Source organism: Leptonychotes weddellii, chromosome 9, assembly GCF_054177405.1.
Source record: "Leptonychotes weddellii isolate Sample4059 chromosome 9, ASM5417740v2, whole genome shotgun sequence".
NCBI classification, from domain to species: Eukaryota; Metazoa; Chordata; class Mammalia; order Carnivora; family Phocidae; genus Leptonychotes; species Leptonychotes weddellii.
This window is the reverse complement of record NC_138377.1, coordinates 1,945,950-1,967,086: the sequence shown is the minus strand read 5'-3', so window position 1 is coordinate 1,967,086 and position 21,137 is coordinate 1,945,950. Positions and strand designations below refer to the sequence as shown.

General features: G+C 46.1%; 1 protein-coding gene across 7 annotated transcripts in view; it reads left to right on the top strand.

The window, feature by feature from the left end:
* Nucleotides 1-977: 977 nt before the first annotated feature.
* TRAF3 (TNF receptor associated factor 3) overlaps nt 978-21,137 on the top strand; it is a 116,979-nt gene continuing 96,819 nt past the window's right edge. For 6 of the 7 annotated variants that reach the window (XM_081829872.1, XM_081829871.1, XM_081829865.1 and 3 more), the window contains exon 1: nt 979-1,192. The gene's annotated coding sequence lies outside the window, so the exon portion shown is untranslated. Of the gene's footprint in view, nt 1,193-21,137 lie in introns of all 7 variants that reach the window. The other variant, XM_081829870.1, reaches the window with a different exon arrangement.

Below are 21,137 nucleotides of genomic sequence, written 5' to 3'. Positions count from 1 at the left end.
CGAGCTCGACGCAGGAGAGCGGTGCGCGGACGGCGCAGTCGCGTCCACTCGGGGCGCCCGGGCCAGAGGCGAAGTCGGGGCACTTGTGGCACACTGGCCACCCTGTCACACTTGACCGAGCGCGGCTTCCTGGGTGTGGGAGGAGCCCAGGGAGGAAGGAAAGGAACTCCAACCAAACAAGTGCTCCGACGGCCCCTCTCAATAAAAGAGAGCAGAGGCCCAGACGGCTTGAGTCACCTTCAGCCCCACCCACCTGCGCGCGTGTGTGTGCGAGGAATGTGTGTGTGAGCGCGCGCGTGTGTGCTGTGAGCACGGCTGTGCGGGAGCGTGTGTCGGCCGGTCTGTGCAGGGGTGGGTAGTGCGAGGGATGTGAGCGTGTCTGTGCCCAGGTGAGTGTGAGCGCGTCCGAGTGGCGCCGTGTTTAGGAATGCGTGTCTGTGAGCCTGTGTCGGCAAGTGTGCGGGTGCGTGTGGGTGATGGCGAGCGTGCGTCTAGGGGTGCAGTCTGTGGGAGTGAGCGTGGCTGCGCGGGTGAGCCGGGTGACGCCATCGCTCCCGGCCGCCACGGAACCTGCACCTTTGGGGCCCACACGCGGCTGCGTGGCTGTTTTTTTTTTTTTTACCCGGAAAGGGGGGGACGGCGGGAGCGCGCGGCGGCCCGGGGGGCGGGGGCCGCGCAGAGCGAGGGGGCGGGCGGCGCGGCGGCGGGCGCGGGGGGCGTCGGGGGCCGCCCGGGCTCGCGCCGCGGCGCCCGTTGCTAAGGCCGGCGGGCGGGCGCCGGGCGGGCGGGCCTTAGCAACGGGCGGCGGGCGCGCGCGCTGGGGGAGCGGGGCCGCGCGGGCGCGGGGGGCCGGCCGCGCTCGCCGGCTCCTGCGCTCCCACGCGCGCGCGGGCGGCGGGGGCGGGGCGGGCGCGCGCCGGGGCGCGCTCCGGCGGCCGGCGGGGATTTCCAGCGCGCGAGAGGAAGTGCTGTGAGAGGGTGCGTGAGGGCGCGAGGGAGCGCGGCGCGGCGCGGCCGCCGCGTGCGCGAGCCGGGGTTGCAGCCCAGCAGGGACTTTCCAGCCGGCGGCGGCGGCGGCCGCCGGCCCTTCCCCGCCCCCCGACATGGGGCTGCCCGGGGAGCAGGACGCTGCGGACCGCGGCGGAGGACGCGCCCGGCGCCCCTGAGCCGGCCGAGCGGGGCGGACCGCGGGGTAAGGGGCCGCGGTGTTGTCGGCGTTGGCGGGCGGCGGCGGCGGGCGGCGGCGGGCGGGCGGCTCCATCTCCGGCGGCTCCTTCCCGCGCCCTCGGCGGCGGCGGCGGCGGCGGCGGCGCCGGCGGCCCGGGGCCGGAGCGGGGCCGGGGCGGAGCAGGCCCGGCGCCCGGCGGCGAGTGCCCGGTGCGGCGCCGCCTCGCCCCCGCCCTCGCCCGGGCCCGCCCGCCCGCCCCCCGGGCGCCTCAACTTCGGAAAACTTTGTCCTCGAGGCCGGGCCCGGGGCCCGCGGGCCGGGGTGCCCGCAGCTTTTCAGGAAACGGGGTGCCGAGGCCTCTTGAAAGCGTGAGTCCCGCGGGGTGGGGAGAGCCGGCATCTGCTGCGGGGCGCTGTGTTTTCGCGGTGGGAGGGACGCTCTGGCTCGGGGGTCTGCACCCGCTGACGTGCTCGCCCGGGGCTGGCGGCGGGTGGGATTTTTTAAGCCATTATTTAAAAGTTTATACTGAGTCATTCCTCTGCAGATGAGCCTCTGACTGATTCATAATCGGGGAACTGCAGTGGCCTCGAAGGCAGGCGGGTACTGGGCTCCAGTTTTGGGCAAAATGCACACATTCCACCTTTGATTAATAGTAAAGGTCAGGCTGGGCTCCCAGAGGTGCAAAAAATGAAAACGATCCGTGCCACGGTATTTAAAATTTCATCTTGAGGCGCCAGGCTATGGCTCGCGTACGCTTTGCCACGTTTTCACACTGTCACCCCATTTGGGGACATCTGTTTAATATTTGGACCTGTAGAGAGGATTCTGTGTGGAACATTCTTTACCCTTAATCTGAAAACATAGCAACAAAATGGAAATGGATGAACTGTCGTGGACGTGCTTTGAAATTTAAGAACCCTTCAGATAATGGGCCGTTGAAGGAAACAGTTTTATTTCACGTTTTTCCTGCTAAGCTCTGAATCAGATTTCAGAGGGAGATACGGTGTGTGTGTGTGTGTGCGTGCGTGCGTGTGCGCGCGCGTGTTCATTTATTTTTGTGGAGTCATAAAGGCTGTACCGAGTAGCGTTACCTTACTGCTTCTTAATTTACATTCACAGCATACAACTGAGGAGGAGCCATAATTTTTTTTCTTTTTCTGGCGTTTGCCGTGAATACACACTGGTGAAGCTTTTGGAAACGTATTCTGTAATCTTCTATATTATCTATAAAATCCTTATTTAAAGAAATGAGCAGGCGGACCATCCAGTTGGTGCTAAAAAATCTTCGCGTGTCTTTCCCATCTTTGAAAATGGCCTGTTAAAAAGACTGCATCATATGTAGGATGTCTGGCAAAATAGTGCACAGCCATTCTATTTTCAAGTGAAAGGGGATATTTGCCTTTTTACCCTGTTGTGACTGTATAGATATATATTTAGAATTAGTGGAAAGATGAAAAATTCCTTGGCCAAGCAAAATAAGCCTTACTGGTTTGGAAACTGGAAAATATGTAAGATTGGAAATCCTTGTGAGTAGATGCTCGTGGCAGACACCCTGACAGACCTGGGATTCCGGCATCACTAGTTAAAATCAGCCCCCATCACGCATGAGGTTTAAGACGTTGAGGTGTCTCAGCCAGACGCCATCTGTTCCAGCTGTCACAGTGCAGAAGCCAGGAAAGCAGAGAGAACTGGCAGGGAGAAGTCCAGCATTTTTTTTTTTTTTTTTTTTTAAGACATTCATGTGAATTTTTCTGTGAGGGGAAAGAAGACCAATTATTTTCCTTGGAACTCTATTCATGAATTTTGGAATTAATAAGAGGGCCTCACTTAATGAGACTGGTGTAAACACATTCCGCTGGAAACAGGCAATAGCAGTGGTCATTTGTTTCTCTTAATACCATCAAAATATTCCTGCTCTTGTTCATGCGTTGAAGAAGGTCTTTCATTTAACTGAAACACCTGGGCTGCTTCTTGCTGTTTTCCCCTGTGTTTGGGATTTTGATTCTGTAAACATCCCTGCTAGAATCCCTTTATTTTTTAACTGTGCAAAGCTGAGAAAGGCCTTTCTGGGGTATTGTCAGGATAAATATGCTAATGAACTGAGGAGGAGAATGATTTATCACTCCCTTAAAGTCCTTCTCTGTGATGTTAAAGCTATACTTCAAGAAAGATAAAACTGTCACTGTGGTGTTGCAAGTCTGGGCTGGCTCAAGCAAACAAAGGAAATTGCGTTAAATTTGCCCATCTCTATTTTCTCATCTTCGTATAGCAGGACTCTCCAAACAGCAAGTGATCTGAACTATCAAGTATTACGCAATAGCTGAGTTTCCTTGCCATGGTGATTTAAGAACTGTTAACTTGCTAGAGGAGACATCTTATGACCAAGGGCCCTTGTGTTGATTCCATAGAGTCAAGACCCCTTGTGTGCTTTTTTACAAGTGCTGGTAGAGGAAGAAATATTATTTTTTTGGTGGGGTGGTGGGGGAGAGTCATAATATTGACTTCACATACTGACAGAAACTGGGAGGGGAGTTACTGAGGGAGAAAGAAGGAAGTGAGGCCGGTGGATCTGGAAGGTGACCAGAGAGAGGCAGTCGAGGCCTAACTGTGGAGGTGATGCTTAAGCTTGTTCTGAGCGGGAGGAGTAGAGCCAGAGGGAGAGGCCAGATTCCTGTGGGCAGGAGGGCAGTAGAGAGGTGAATGGGGGAAGGTGCCACTTGCATCATAGCTAGAGGCTTTGGGTCCAAAGGAGGCAATGGACATAGAAGAAAATGTAATTTTAAACAGAAAGGAAAAATGTAAGAAAACTACGTGTGCCTGAGTAGTATCCATGATTCATAATTAACTAAAAAATACAAAACGGCTTTCTCATTTTGAAGAGGCTTTACTGACTGACTGTGTTCTGCACAACACTATGTTAGAGGAGTGGGGGGTGGGGAACTGACCAACCTAGGAAGGAGGGGTGAGGTTTTTATCATTAAGCAGTAAAATTTCTTGTGGCGAAAATTTTTTGTCTCACTGTGCAGACACCTTGGGCTGAGGGTGGCAGGTAGTAAGATGTCATAAATGTAGGTGACTGTCGGTTTCTCACAACTCCAAAAATCAGGTGGGAATCTCTTGCTGAATTCTGTGTCCCTCAAGATGAGTGGATCATTAACTGGGAGGTGGGAATCTTTTTCTCATCCAACTTAATCTTCAATTAATGTGCCTTGAGTTCCCATAATGTTCTTGTTACAGAGCTGGGATGAGTGCGATACAGCACCTGCCTTTAAGGCCAAGGTCTGCAGAAGTCCGCCCTTGTGCACCAGGAAGGGAGATGCCTGAAACCACGGGTATTGGACGACAGCACCAGGACTGAAGCTTGTGGCAGGAAGAGTGAGGAAAAGTGGAAATTTACCACCCTGCCCTCAAGGAACTGGTGCTCAGCTGGAGAGGGAAGCCCCACCAGGAGGAATCTTAAGTAGTCATAAAATGTAGGCTAAAGTGAATTAGTGGATTGTGTGGAAGACTGGAAGCGTGGTGGGAATTCAGGAAAGGAGAAGCTTTTGGCTGGCTGGGGGTAGTCGGGGAAGGCGTCTGGGAGGCGGGTGTTGAGCCCCAGCATCAGGGAGGCCATTGGCCTCTTGCAGGACCCTTTGAATGGCAGGAAGAGGATTTCTCACTACCCCCTGTGTTTTGGTAAGATGAGATCTGACAATTTGCTCTCCTGTCACTTCTTGCCAGTTAGACACAGTGCTGGTGATGCTGCCGGTCAGTGGATTTCCAGTTGTGATGTTTCCTGTGCTGTCCTCTAGCTCTTAACCAGGAGCTCAAGTGGGTCTGGCAGTGTGCTGCTGCAAAGGGCCCGGCCTGCACTGGGAAGCAGAGCGGTGGATGGGCAGCACACTGCGCTCTCTCCTGTTTTTGTTGTAGGTCGAGTCTCAAAAGATGGTGGTGGGGGAGGGGTGTAAATGTTAATAAAAAGCACCTGTTCCTCAGGAACTTGCCCCCCACCCCCACCCCCGTCAACCTACTGCCCTGTCATCTGTGCTGAAGTGACCTAAATCTCTTTAATTCTCAAGAAATAAAAAAGTCGGGTCCTGTAATTTCATTTCATGATTTACGTTTTTCTAGAGCTTGTTCTGTGCTGATTTTAACTATGTTATTTTTTTAATGGAGGTGATTGGGTAACTTTTTATGAGGTCATTCTACCAAGAAAGATACCAGGCCTGCTGTTCTGATACTCTGATTTCCTTTCCAATTTAAACACTGACTCTAGGGCAAAACCCAAAAGCCTGTTTATTGGAAACTTGGTTCCTTAAATGGAGAGAAAAGCTAAATTGATAAACCAAGTAGGATAATAAAATCTTTAGGATAACAGTAGTATCAGAGTGGTAAAACCTGAGTCTCCAGGAGTCATGATAATTACAGTGAAGGTTTTCAGAGACTGGCTTTGTACTCTGGAAGGTTAATGCCCAGTAGGAGGCCTGCATACACTGGTGGTGATGAGGGCCCCATTAGGCCTCTCCTGTCAGTGTTTGTGTCCAGAACTGCAGGTTTGGGAGAGAGAAGAAACGCGCCAGATGCCCACACAGTGATTCTGTGTGGTTTGGCTGCTAACACCTGCAGGCGGGCGGGCCTCGTAGCTGCCTCCCTTGACTGTGCCCCCCTCTTCTGTCAGGCTTAGCTCCCTGGTTTGTTGCATTAAGAGGCTTGTATGATGGGAGACTTCATTTGACATTGTAACTTCCCTGGGTGCTTTTAATGACTTAGGAAGAACAGGAAAACTACTTCGTGTCTTTCCCTGCTCAGTAATGCCCTGAAGTCACAGCTTTATTCTAGAAATTAAATTCTTTCCTTTTTGGATTAATACAGCCTGATGTTTTGAGATGTTATTATAGGGCAAATTAAATGTTCTGATTTCAGATGGCCTTTGTGTGTGAGAAAGGGCATGGCATGGCTTTAGTATGTCTCAAGCCTTTAATGGGAGTCTAGGCCTGTTAAGTTTTAGCTTTAATTTTTTTTTTAATTTATTTTTTATTTTTTAAGTAATCTCTGCACCCAACATGGGGCTTGAACTCACGACCCTGAGATCAAGAGTCGCATGTTCTGGGGCGCCTGGGTGGCTCGTTGGTTAAGCGACTGCCTTCGGCTCAGGTCATGATCCTGGAGTCCCAGGATTGAGTCCCGCATCGGGCTCCCTGCTCGACAGGGAGTCTGCTTCTCTCTCTGACCCCTCCCCCTTCTCATGCTCTTTCTCTATCTCATTCTCTCTCTCAAATAAATAAATAAAATCAAAAAAAAAAAAAAAAGAGTCGCAAGTTCTATGATTGAGCCAGCCGGGCGTCCTTTCTTTATTTTAAGTTTTAATACAGATTTTACGTCGTACTCAATAATATGTCCGATTTTTTAAAAATATAAACACACTTTTTTTTTTTTAAGATTTTATTTATTTATTCATGAGAGATAGAGAAGCAGAGGCAGAGGGAGAAGCAGGCTCCCTGGGGAGCAGGGAGCCCGATGCGGGACTCGATCCCAGGACCCTGGGATCATGACCTGAGCTGAAGGCAGACGCTTAACTGACTGAGCCACCCAGGCGTCCCATAAACACACTTTGTCTCCCAAATTTTTGAGTATAGTTAATTCTCCAAAAGATGCATTTCGTTTGTCCTTGGCTTCCCTAGGATTCCCGAGGGCTTCCCTGGCATCCTACCATGTGTCCCTGGAGCTGTCCATTCCCCAGCTTGAGAAGGGGAGGATCTGAATGCCAGTCCTGCCCTCTGTACTTGGGCAGGCTCTTGGTTCTCTCTGAATAGGTTTCCCCATCTTTAAAATGGGGTAGAAAGCACCATGCACATCACATGCTTGTTATGAGTGAAATGGACAATAAAGCATTCTACTGATGTTAATTTTTTTTTTTTTTTGTAAGAGAGGGAGAGGGGGAGGGAAAGAGAGAGAGAATCTTGAGCAGACTCCATGCCCAATGCCAAGCCTGATGCAGAGCTTGATCTCACCACCCTGAGATCATGAACTGAGGTGAAATCAAGAGTCAGTGGAATGAGCCACCCAGGTGCCCCTGATGTTAATTTTCATAACAATAACTACTAATACAATAGGTAGTCAAGATGTAGTAGAATAAGAATGTTAAGATCTTAAAATATGAACATAATATGTCTTTGCCGGGGGTATAGCTCAGTGGTAGAGCATTTGACTGCATGATATGTCTTTGCCTATGGTAAGGACTGTGGAGACTTTCTAGTCAAATTCCCTCTTTTTATATGGGAGGCTTGGAGTGTTTGGGTTAGTAACTGTCCCAAGTCAGGTAATGGCAAAGCATGGACTGTTGACCCAGACTAGAGTTTTTTCTTCACATTCTTCACTTGTCAAGATTTGCCCCAGGGAACCTGCTTGGCCTCTGTTCCAACTTAGAATTCGCAGTTATTTGATCAGCACACATTTGAGAGCTTAGTCAGGAGCTATGCCAGATGTCAAAGCTAAATAGTCAGGTAAGATGCTGTATGATGGCCATCCTCAAGGAGCTTCTGTAAGGTGGTGAGCCAGAAGAGCCTGTGGGTTATGGCACAGTGTGGTAGATGCTGTGAGCTGCTGAGGGAGCGTGGGGTGCCGTGTAATGTGTAATGACTGGGGGGTTAGGAGGTGTTTTCCGGGGAGAACAAGCATGAGCAAGCTTGCAGAAGAGGAAGAGCATTCGCTGGCAGAGCTGCATGTCAGAGGGCCCATGAGTCTGAAGCTGTTCCCCACGGCTGTGTTTCAGGGAGAGGGCTCAGGAACTGGGAACTGGCTGCCTTTGGGGGCCGCCTCTGTGCAAGCCTAACTTTTGAAGTAAGAATCATTCCCATTTTACAGATGAGAATAACGAAGAGCAATAGACTCCATAGAGTTTGTGTTTTCATTACTGTGCCGTGTGGTCAGTTTAAGCCGAATTATAATCCAGTTTTGGATTTTGTTCGCATTCTAGACTTTTTAGTTTTGCTTTCAGATTCTAGTGTTTTAGTTTTGCTGCTATGCAGTGCTTTTTAAAGAAATTGTATATTTTTCCAGCATATGTTTTTCATATGCGGCCTTTCCTTTCCTTTAACATCTGCTTTGCCTGTATTGACTTATTTTTCTAGCTGGTCTTCCCTCCATTCCTTCTTTTTCTTTTGAGTTATCTTCTTATAGCAGCAGTATTGCATTCAGTATCCTTTAACAAATTCGGTTAAGACGTTCTTTACCCTTGTGGCTCAAATGTTGCTTACATCTTGCTGAGTAGCAGTCCCAAACCGGACTTACTAATGTGTTTTCTTTCCCCTTTCCCTCTCTTAATTTACATTTAAACTGGTAGTCTAGTAATAATGATAGTATTTAGTCATTATGTCTTTATAGAGTTTTACAAACATTAGCTTGTTCGTGGTGAACAAGTCCCCGAGGCCTGGGCACTCTGTAGAGAGTGTAATGATTGCAGCCCAGCGCAGTCAAACTTCTACCCATTCATCTGGAATGTAATTATAACTACAGATTACTTACGGGAGTATAAGATAAAGGCAAGTAAGCCTTCTCCAGATTTAGCAAGAAAATGATGTTGTTGACTATTTTGGAGAAGATTTTGTGTGGCTCTTTTGCTAGAACCGCTGTACAGTTTTGAACACAGAACCAGGAGGGGTCAGTGATGGCTGGATTGGGGCGAGGAGGCTGGTTGCATAGGCCTTGGTAGCTCCAGGAAGGGTTGTGCATACTGGCACACAGCTGGACGCCAAGGCCACGAGGTTATGTTCCTGGCGTGGTAGAGGGTAGATTCCATAGTTCTTAAACTAGTTGGGCTTTTTGGGTGCATGCCACAGCACTGGATAGCAAAGACCTCATGTTTCTGGAGCCTGCTCTGCCTTCTTCAGATTGAGGAATGTTCTGGTGCATCTTGGATGGGTCTCTAGTGTTGAGATGACAAGCTTCTCAAGGACAGGGTCACTTCATCATATTTTCAGTCTAGCCTAAGATGTGCTCTGTAAAAATGAGACGAATTTATGTATGGAAGGAGTATGGGTTTGAAATAGACCCGATTTGAATTCTGGTCCTTCCTTTAGCTAACTATGGTGGTAAGTTACTTACCCTTTCTGAACCTCAATTTTCTCATTGATGAAAAGGTAGTTGTGAGGAATAAAAGTGAGAATATGAGTGAATGTGAGAACCTATCATATCATAAGTGGTAATTCCTCTCCTTCCTTTCCTGAGTGATTTCCTAAAGGGAAAACATGCCTTGCTAGCAAGGTGAATGACAGGCTCTCTTAGAGTATGGCTTGGCCCTGAAAGCTACAAGGTAAGTGTAGAAGCAGCGTATTATTGGACTATAAAGAAATTATTCGTAATAAAGAGTAAAATGATTTTTAGAAAAGGAATTTTTGCATGTGATGATTTTTGATAAAAAATTTTTTTTTAAGATTTTATTTATTTATTTGAGAGAGAGAATGAGAGACAGCATGAGAGGGAAGAGGGTCAGAGGGAGAAGCAGACCCCCGCTGAGCAGGGAGCCCGATGTGGGACTCGATCCTGGGACTCCAGGATCATGACCTGAGCCGAAGGCAGTCGCTTAACCAACTGAGCCACCCAGGTGCCCATTTTTGATAAAATTTATATTTAATTTTAGTACATTATTTTCTTTTATTATTTAGCAGAATAACATTCTTCAATTCATTCCATTCTCTGTTCAAATGTCACTTCTTCCAGGAGGTCGTCCCTGAACACCCTAATTAAAATACTCCATGCTGTAACTCTAGTCTCTTACCTTGCTTTTTAAATTCGTAGCAGAAAATTTTTGTTCATCATCTTAAGCCATATACTAGAGAAGTGCCTGGTGTGTGGTAGGTACTCAAGTATTTGTATGGATGAATCAATATATTATAGGCTAACCACATTTTCTTTTATTGAGGCAAAATTCACAGAACATGCAATTAACCATTTTAAGTGTGCAGTTCAGTAGTACTTAGCATATTCACAGTGTTGTGCAACTACCAGCTTTGTCTAGTTTCAAAACTTTTTCATCACCCCATTAAATAATCTTATACCCATTAAGTAATCATTCCTCATTCTCTCTTCCTCCCGACCCCTGGGAACCTCTAATCTGCTTTCTGTCTAAGGATTTGCCTTCTCTGGACATTTCATATAAAAGGGATCATACAGTGTGTGACCTTTTATGTCTCGCTTCTTTCACTTAGTGTAATGTTTTTGAGGTACAGCTACATTGTAGCGTGTATAAGTATTTTGTTTCTTTTTATGGCTGGATAATATTCCATTGTGTGTGTGTATACCACAAATTATCCATTCATCCACTGATGAACGTTTAGATTGTTTTCCCTTTTGGCTGTTATGAACAATGCGTGCAAGTTTCTGTGTAGACAATGTGTTTTCATTTCTCTTGTGTGAAATACCTAGGAAATGGAATTGCTGGGTCATACAATAATTCTGTGTTTAACTTATTTCTACAAGCAATGTACTAGGTTCCAATTTCTGTACATCTTCGCCAACATTTATGTATGTATGTATGTATGTACATAAGCTATTTTGGTGGATGTAAAGTGGTATTTTCATTATAATTTTGTATTTCCTTAATGACCAGTGATATTGAACATCTTTGAATTGTATGTCTTTTTTTGGAGTGATATCCATTCAAACCCTCTGCCCATGTTTTATTTTTTTTTTAATTAATTAATTTATTTTTTAAAGATTTTATTTATTTATTCGAGAGAGAGAATGAGATAGAGAGAGCATGAGAGTGGGGAGGGTCAGAGGGAGAAGCAGACTCCCCGCCGAGCAGGGAGCCCGATGCAGGACTCGATCCTGGGACTCCAGGATCATGACCTGAGCTGAAGGCAGTCGCTTAACCAACTGAGCCACCCAGGCGCCCTCTGCCCATGTTTTAGTTGGGTTGTTTATCTTTTTGTTGTTGGGTTGTAAGAGTTCTTTATATATTTTAAATATTAAACCCTAATTAAGTATGTGGTTGACAAATATTTTCTTCCATTCTGTAGGTGTTTTTTTCACATGCTTAATAAATGCCCTTTAATGCACAGAAGTTCTTAATTCTGATAAGGGCCAATTTATTTTTTTTCTTTTTTCTTTTTTTTTTTTAAAGATTTTATTTATTTATTTGAGAGAGACAGAGAGCACATGAGAGGGGGGAGGGTCAGAGGGAGAAGCAGGCTCCCCACCGAGCAGGGAGCCCGACGCGGGACTCAATCCCGGGACTCCAGGATCATGACCTGAGCCGAAGGCAGTCGCTTAACCAACTGAGCCACCCAGGCACCCTATTTTTTTTCTTTTTGTTGCTTGTGCTTTTGGTATCAAATCTGAGAATCTGTTGCCAAATCTGAGGTCATGAAGATTTATCTCTATATTTTATAGTTTTAGCTCTTCTATTTAGGTCTTTGATCCATTTTGAGTTAATTTTTATATATGGAGTGAACTAGGAGTCCCACTTCATTCTTTTTTTTTTTTAAGATTTTATTTATTTATATGAGAGAGAGAATGAGATAGAGAGCATGAGAGGGGGGAGGGTCAGAGAGAGAGGCAGACTCCCCGCCGAGCAGGGAGCCCGACGTGGGACTCGATCCTTGGACTCCAGGATCATGACCTGAGCCGAAGGCAGTTGCTTAACCAACTGAGCCACCCAGGCACCCCCACTTCCTTCTTTTGTATGTGGTTATACACTTGTCCCAGCACCATGTGTTGGACTATTCTTTCTCCATTGGATGGTCTTGGCACCCTTGTTGGAAATCAGTTGGCCATGGATGTTTGAATTTATTTTTTGGACTCTCAGTTCTGTTCTCTTTGTCTGTATGTCTGTTCTTATGCCAGTGTTTTAATTACTGTAGCTTTGTAGAAAGTTTTGAGGTAGTAAGAGAAGTATGAGTCTTTCAACTCTATTTTTCTTTTTCAGTATTGCTTTGACTACTTGGGACCTCTTGCGGCTTCATATTAATTTGAGGATCAGTTTTTCTCTTTCTGCAAGAAAAGGTCATTGGAATTTTGATCAGAATTGCATTGAATCTGCTTTGGGGAGTTGCCATTGTAACAATACTAAGTCTTCAGATCCATGATTGTGGGGTGTCTTTCCACTTATTTACATCTTTAATTTCTTTTAGCAAGATTTTGTAGTGTCAGCGTACGAATCTTTTACCTCCTTGGTTAAATTTATTCCTAGATATTTTGTTCTTTTGGATGTTTTTTACATGGAATTGTTTCCTTAATTTTCTTTCAGATTATTCATTGCTAGTGTATAAAAACACAACTGATTTTTGTGTGGTGATCATACACCCAGACTTTGCTGAATTTGGTTATTACCTCTAGTAGTTTTCTTTTCTTTTTTTTTTAAGATTTTATTTATTTATTTGACAGAGACACAGCAAGAGAGGGAACACAAGCAGGGGGAGAGGGAGAGGGAGAAGCAGGCTTCCCGCTGAGCAGGGAGCCCAATGTGGGGCTCAATCCCAGGACCCTGGGATCATAACCTGAGCCAAAGGCAGATGCTTAATGACTGAGCCCCCCAGGCGCCCCCTCTAGTAGTTTTCTGGGGTTTATGGGATTTTCTATATATAGAATCATGTCATATGCAAATAGGGATAGTTTATCTCTTTCTTTCCAATTTGGATACTTTTTTTTTTTTTCTTTCTTTTTCTTGCCTAATTGCTCTAGCTACCACTTCTATAGTGTTGAATAGCAGAAGTGAAAGCAGACATCCCTATCTTGTTCCTGGTCTTAGGGGAAAGTTTTCAGTCTTTCACCATTGATTATGAACTTAGGTGTGGGTTGTTTGTTTTGTTTTGTTTTTTAATAGATGCCCTTTATCATGTTAAGGAAGTTCCCTTCAGTTCCTACTTGGCTGAGTGTTTTATCATGAAAGGATGTTGCGTTTTGTCACATGCTTTCTGTGTGTCTATTGATATGATCATGTGGTTTTTTTCCCCCCTTATTCTATCAGTGTGGTGTATTTACGTTAATTGATTTTGGTATGTTGAACCACACTTGCTCTCCTGGGATAAATCTCACTTTGCCGGGGTGTATCATCCTTTTAATGTCTTGTTGGATTTGATTTGCTAATATTTTGTTGAGATTTTTACATCCAAGTTCATAAGGGATATGGGTTTTTAGTTTTCTTGTGGTATCTTTGTCTGGCTTTTGTATCAGGATACCAACTGCATTTTTTTTTTTTTTTTATTTGAGAGAGAGAGTGAACATGAGAGGTGAGAGGGTCAGAGGGAGAAGCAGACTCCCTGCCGAGCAGGGAGCCCGATGCGGGACTCGATCCCGGGACTCCAGGATCATGACCTGAGCCGAAGGCAGTCGCTTAACCAACTGAGCCACCCAGGCGCCCTACCAACTGCATTTTGATTGGACATCCTATTTCTTCAGAATTTTGAAAACTTTCCTGTCCTCAGTAGTGTGTAGAAAATTCAAGAAGGGTTTTGAAGCAGACAGGATGATGATGATCATGCCACATACCTCCCCGCTTCCCAACACAAGGCTGCCCTTCATGGCCTATCACTGGGAAAATCCTGGCTGACATGACCACCATAACTCTGTGTCCACCAGTGGAGAAGGGAGGAGGGGACACTATTCCTGTTGCCAGGACAGGAGAGAGATATGCTTGTCATTTTCTGAAAAAGCTACAGATTGTCCCAGATAATGACTGCTGAGTAACAAACTGTCCTAAGCATCAGTGACCTAAAACAGCAGTAATCTATTTTTAGATCTCATGGTCCTGTGAGTTGATCAGGCAGGGTTCAGCTGGGTGATTCTTCTGCTCTGTGTGGCATTAACCTAGGTCACTCACTGGTATTTATCTGGCATCTGGTCTGGAGTCCAACATGGCTGGATGGTTGGAAGGCCTGGCTTAGTGGTTCTTCCCTTTCCAGGTACTGTCAGGGCCTCTGCAGATGGCCTCTCTGCCAGGGTGGGTGGACTTCTTACCTGGCAGCCTAGGACTCCTACAGTGAGTTTTCTGGGAGAGGAAGCAGAGGCTGACGCATTGGTGCATCATTATCCCTGCTCTGTTCTATTGGTCGAAGAACCTGCAAGGTACTCCCGGTTTAAATAGGGAGAGGGGACACATTGCCTAGCTCTTATTGAAAGGAGTGTCAAGGAATTTGTGGCCCTCGTTAACCCACTGTATGTGTGGTGGTTCGGTTCTAGTGCTATCAGCAGTGTGGGTTGTATATACTTTGTAAGACAGGCTTTTGTGGGCTAAAATGGAAACCCCAACTGTTGTGTGTTATCTGTTTTCTGTGAGAAAATGCATTCTGTGTTCTCAACCAAGAATTCATGAATAAAATTTTGGAATGCACCCATTCATAAAATGGTAATAAAATGTAGGTTTTTTCTACTTAATCAGCAGGCATCCTTGATCATATGTTTGTCAGGAGTTTTTCAAGTACAACTTTGGGTCTGTAAATTTTCCCTTCCTGTTAGTTCATTTATTTTTTATTTAATTCTTTTTTAATTTTGAATAGGCTTCATGCCCAGCGTGGAGCCCAAGGTGGAGATTGATCTCATGACCCTGAGATTAAGACTTGAGCTGAGATCAAGAGTCTGACACTTAACTGACTCAGCCACCGAAGCGCCCCTCCTATTAGTTCATTTAAAAAAATTATTTGAAAATTCACTTTCATTTTGAAGAGTATTGTGGAATTGAAGTTTGTATTTCTTTCTGTTCTTAAAAAAAGCTCCATTGAGAAAAAATTAGTAAGCCTACATATCCTAAATTTCCTGTGTTCACCCTATCATTCTAGTAAATCCCCGAGAGACTTATTAGAATTAAGTTATGGCTGTTTATGTAGAAAAGTGTGGGATAATTTGACAGCTTGTGAAGAGGTGTGTACACATTAGTTGTAACATGGAAGTCGCATTTTCTGTAAACCCTGCTTTCTCAGCCTTTCTCAGCTGATTGTTGCAACACTATTTGAGCAAGCAAATGTGATGAGGTCATAGAGGAGTGAGAGAGTAGATTTAAATAACGAAAGAAGAAATCTGCATCTGTATGGGGACTGATGAGGGTGGAGAGGGGAAGAGCTGTGTCTGTGTTCCCTGTGGGCCCTTTGCTTGCAGCTGCACAGAGAGCCCTGCCAGATAGAGCACGGCCATTACTGCATCCCTGGCTGGGAGGCCAGCCACCATGTGAGCTGCCCAGTCCTGTTTCCCACGCATACTGTGCCTTTGTTTCCAAATACCCATCACTCCTGGGCATCTAACCACCTGTTCAAAGTAGGCATGAATGAAGAGAAACAACCTCTTTAATTGGGTGATACACCAGAGTGCCTGACTAGTGCACGAAATTTCAGGGAGTCCTGGGAGTTCCTGAATCCTCTTCTGTCATGCCTGAGGTCAAGAGCCTGTGGTCTAGACGGTCTGAGGACTTTTATAGCAGTGACGTTTCATGCACACCCATGCCCATTTCTCATTCTGCCCTTTTATGAATTCCAAAAGTGTGCTGACCTTTGACATATCATCAGGAGAAAATACTTGCTCTCTGCATGTCTTTGGGGATGCTTCTTTTGATACCACTTGCCTTTTTCACTCACCATCACCTTCAAGATTCTCTACACCATAATGTGGTGACTGTGGCCTGGAGGTGACCAGCATCGGGGCTGAGGAAGGGTAATGAAACTGGAGGATTGGGGAGGGTGGTAACCCAGACAGGGAGGATGGGGCCAGGAGGGCAGCGGCATTTCACACAGTTGATAATGTTGCCTGTCTTCTCTCTGCTCTGGTTCATATAAACAGGGTGTTTACTTGTGTTAAGATAAATTAAGATAGTTACCCTTGCTTTTCATTTTGTCTTAGGGTTCTTGGGAACTGCATCAGATTTTAGTCACTTTTGCTTGGAGTGGAATATATAAGGTATAGTTTAACCTGAACCAATTGTCTGTGAGGCATCTTCATTGAGATCCCAATTCTGCATATGAAAAAAGGCTCTTAAAGCTTTGACATTGTTTTTTTTTTTTAAGATTTTATTTACTTATTTGAGAGAGAGAAAGTGAGCACAAAGGGAGAGTGAGAGGGAGAAGCAGGCTCCCCACTGAGCAGAGAGCCTGACACAGGGCTCCATCCCAGGGCCCTGGGATCATGACCTGAGTCGAAGACAGATGCTTAACCGACTGAGCCACCCAGGTGCCCCAAGCTTTGACATTCTGTTCTTCTAAGTGTAACACACTTTTACACAAACACTTTTACACAAGTGTAAAAGTTTCTAAAATATATAGAATGGTGGAAAGCATGGAAGAGTATTTGTTGGTGCTGGAGAGGTTGAGTAAAGGAGCTGGTGGCCTCCCTGCGGTGGAGGGACAAAAGATTTAAGTAGGAGTCGGGCCCCACAAGCTAGGCCCCACCAGTCTTTGTGACCCTGGGCAAATTGTTTAACCTTTAAAGCCCCTGTCTGCTTTCACGGTAGTTGGCTTAAGGGCCAAGATTGAGGTGCCAGCCAGGTCAGTTTCCGGTTGAGGGCTCTCTTCCTGGCTTGCAGATGGCCTCCTTTTAACTGTATCCTCACATGGTGGGGAGTGAGAGACAGGAAGCAAGCTTTCTTCTGTTGGCCCTTAATTACCTGCCAAAGGCCCATCTCCAGATACATCACAGTAGGAGTTAGAGTGCCACTAGATAAATTTTGAGGGCCATAATTCAGACCATACATAGTATTCTGCCCTCGACCCCCCAAATTCATGTCCATCTCACATACAAAATACATTCATTCCATCCCAGCAGCCCCATAATCTTAATATAACCTATAAAGTCCAAAGTCTCATCTAAATATCTAAATCAGATGTGGGTGAGCCTCGAGGTATGAATTCATCTTGAGGCAGAATTCCTCTCCCAACTGTGAACCTATGAAACCATGTAAGTTAGGAGCTTCGAAAATGTAATGGTGGGGCAGGCATAGAATAGCTGTTCCCATTTTGAAAGGGAGAAATAGGAAAGAAGGCAGGTCCCAAGCACGTCCACACTTAGCCAGGCAAGTTCCATTAGATCCTAAGGCTTGAGAAGAACCTCTTTGGTTTGATTCCCTGCTTTGTCGACCCTTTGGGGTGGAGGTCCTGCCTCTTCTGGGTGGGGGTTGTGGCCTCAAGTCTCTAGGCGACTGCCATCTGGCCTGTTGAAATTTGGTGATGGCCACCCACCTTGGAAACTGAGGAGGCGACCCTGAGGATCTCTGCATGGCCTAAAAACCAGGGGGTGGTGCAGGTTACAGGATGAGTAAGTTAGCAAGCTAACACACAGGTCAGAATAGGACTCTTCGGTTTCCATGAGGAATTTTACCAAACAAGCCTCTCCAGAGAACTGACGTTAGGGATTTGCTGGGCTGGAGTGCATACGGGTCGTACCAGAAATGACCCGAGACTGGGTGTGGAAGATGTTGGCTAATTCAGAATTTTGGAAGCAAAATTTGAGTTCAGGTGGCATTAAGGGGCAGATTTGCATTGTGGAAGGCCTATTCTGTCTTCTTTGGATGGGTGTGTCCAGTGGAAGCTGGCAGACATCTGTGGGGGGAGCAGGCTGCATGACCACTAATGTCCCTTTCAATCTTAGGATTCAGTGAGCATAATTTAAAATCCACAACTTGATTTGTGTGTGCAGATTCTACTCCATTCACGAATTGATACCATAGTGTACGTACAGCTTAAGGGTTAGAACTTCTTTTTGCATAGTCTTCTACTAAATATTTGTTTCTGTCAGCTGGTAGGCAGCAGTACCTCCTAGTTTTGCACTTATGTGTTGTTGTCCTGTAGGACTTTGCCTTTAGTGTGGTATGTCTAGGATTTCAGTGGTTTCAAGGGAGGAGAAAATGCTTATAACCCGCAGAGCCTGGGATAGCTGGGTTATTCTGTCCCTAGGGAATTTAGTAACAGTTCCTGGTCAGGACTGGAAGCCTCCCAGACACCTTTGATAGAATACAGACTCTAGTGGAAGTCCTGACCGGGCTTGCGGATGCCTTCTCAAGAGTCTTACTTTATCAGTGATTTCTTTTCTCCTAATGGTTTCCATGTCAGTGATTCTTTTTTTTTTTTTTTTTTTAAAGATTTTATTTATTTGACACGGAGAGAGAGAGCACAAGCAGGGGGAGCGGCAGGCAGAGGGAGAAGCAGGCTCCCTCCTGAGCAAGGAGCCTGATGCGGGGCTCGATCCCCGGACCCTGGGATCATGACCTGAGCCGAAGGCAGATGTCTAACCAACTGAGCCACCCAGGTGCCCCTCATGTCAGTGATTCTGAATCCTGGCTGCACATTAGAATTATTAGAACCACAAAAGCTGGGGGCCCCACTTCAGATGATTTCAATCAGTTAAGACCCCAGAAATCTGATTTAATGGCTTTTTTTTTTAAAGATTTTATTTATTTATTTGACAGAGAGAGACACAGCGAGAGAGGGAACACAAGCAGGGGAGTGGGAGAGGGAGAAGCAGGCTTCCCGTAGAGCAGGGAGCCCGATGCGGGGCTCAATCCCAGGACCCCGGGATCATGACCTGAGCCGAAGGCAGACGCTTAACGACTGAGCCACCCAGGCGCCCCTTTAATGGCTGGCTATCTTTGAAGAGTCCCGAGGGATGCTGACACTGAGCCAGGCCTGAGAGCCTGTGGTTTAGTGGAAGGAGCACACTTTTTCCTCCCACAGGGGATGATCCCATCAGCAGCACCTTTCCAGGTGCCTTGGACCTACTGGTTCCCAGTCTGAGTTTTCAGGGTTTCCTGATGGGCATGCTCACGGGTATGAAGCCCTATACAGGCTTTGGACAAGAGAAGCAGGGCCAAACCCTGCCTCTCCTCCTCAGCTTGAGTCAACTTAAGCAAGTTACTTGACCTTCCTGAGCCTCAGGTCCCTGCAGTAAAATAAGGACAGTAAAGCAGGGACCCAGTTCCCCAGCCACAATTGTGAAGCCCCAGAGCCTCTGAAATGAATGATACTGTCATATATTTGGTGCCAAAACCTGAGCTGAAGTGATGTGATGTTATATATAATCTCTATTCCACTTAGTATGAATATTCCTGTATTTTACTGCAGACTGTTAATAAATGTGTTTTCTTGTGGACGCTGTCCCGGACTTCACTGGTGGCGTTATGTTAAGATATACACACACAGTATTTCCTTTCTAAAACCCAAAAAAGAATTCTAAACTCTGAAACACATCTGGGTTTGGTTTGGGTAAGAGATTGTGGAGCTGAGGAGATTCAGCTGATAGGTGGCTGTAGGGAGTGAGTATATATCAAATTTACATGTCAGTATGTATATAAAACTCCTGGCAGTTAATAGGCATCCAACAAATGCGGCTATTAATGCTCCTTTAATTCCTCCATTTGTGTGTTTATACTTTCCCCATCTGGTTTCTTTGATTTCCCAGTACCTTTATATTTGGCATACCAGACTTTATTCTTCAGATAATTCAGTGTTTTCCATAAATTGTAAGTAAAGTGAATCTGCAACTGGGTATCCGTCATCCACTCTGTGCATGTATCTGGGCTGGATGTCATGGCAATGTGTATATGACATGGTCCCTGCTGACCAAGAGCTTAGAAATTAGTCCTAGAAAGAGAAAATGTGGACAGTTTTTTAAAAAGAATCTATTGAATAACTTTTCAGGCCAAGAGGCCTGGCCTCCTGGCAAGCTTTCATAGAAGAGGTGGAATTCGGGGCGCCTGGGTGGCTCAGTCGTTAAGCGTCTGCCTTCGGCTCAGGTCATGATCCCAGGGTCCTGGGATCGAGCCCCACATCGGGCTCCCTGCTCGGCGGGGAGCCTGCTTCTCCCTCTCCCACTACCCCTGCTTGTGTTCCCTCTCTCTCTCTTGCTCTCTGACAAATAAATAAATAAAATCTTTAAAAAAAAAAAAAAAAGAAGAGGTGGAATTCTTGTGAGCTTGAAGGACCCTTTGCTTTAGAATGATAGGCTCTTAGAATGTTAGTGCTCAGCCTTTCACCCCGTGGTGCAGCCTCGGGGTGGGGTGTGGTGGCTGAGGGTGTGGACCTCTCACTGCATTGTGGCTCTGGGCAGTCTCTGACCTCGCTCAGCCTCTCTTCTGACATTTCTGTGTGTGATGACCACTGTGTGTATCACAGAAACATGCACAGATGGAGCTCTTGATTTGGAGGAGGTGACCCTCTGAAGTTGGCTAAAAATTGAGAGACATTTTTACTTCTGTACCTTTATAAATAGCTCCCTCCCCCTTTACTTATTTTTCTCTGTGGAGACTTAGACTCCTGGGTTCTCTGATACTCTCTGGTGCGCAGTAGTGGACAGTTATCAGCAGTCCCGAACTTCCCCCTGGGAGGCCCCCTAGCGACACAACAGTGGACGCGTGACGAGTACCCCTTCGCAGGGCGGGGGGCACAGCATTCGGAGGCAGCCTGTTCTTAACACATGGTTTTTGTGGTCTGTTTTATCTGAAATTAGTATGAAGTTTACATTTTGTTATATAATATGTGTTTAATGTTACAAACCTCTAAAAATCTTTCTGCTTATCAAACCTGACCTTCGGGCCGAGATAATGTGCCCCTGCAAGCCGCTGCACTCTGAGAAGCACGAGAAGAGGTTTTGACCTTCTGTGGGCAGAGCAGAATCTGTATCGAGACTGACACATCTTGAAGCCCTTAATTACTTGTCCTCAGGGCTTTTTTTGTCCCGTAAGGGTGTATTTGCACCACATGTACATTTGGTGCGTTTTGGTTTAGATAATTTAGGTAAGTGGCAACTAGTTTTGATCTTATTATCAAAAATTTTGATCTGGATTCCATCATCATCGGTCCCATCGAGGGTCATTTGGAAACTGAGACTGGATGCTTGCTCTGGGTTCGAATGCTCTGGGACGGGGAGAGAAAAGTCACGACCTCAGAAACTCTGTGGTAAACTGATGTGGGAATCTGATACTACAAATGTCTTAAGTGATTTCAAGCGTGTAAGACTTATTAACTTGTTTGTAGAGAGCAGTGTGCATAAAAACAATGGTAGGTAGAAGAGAATG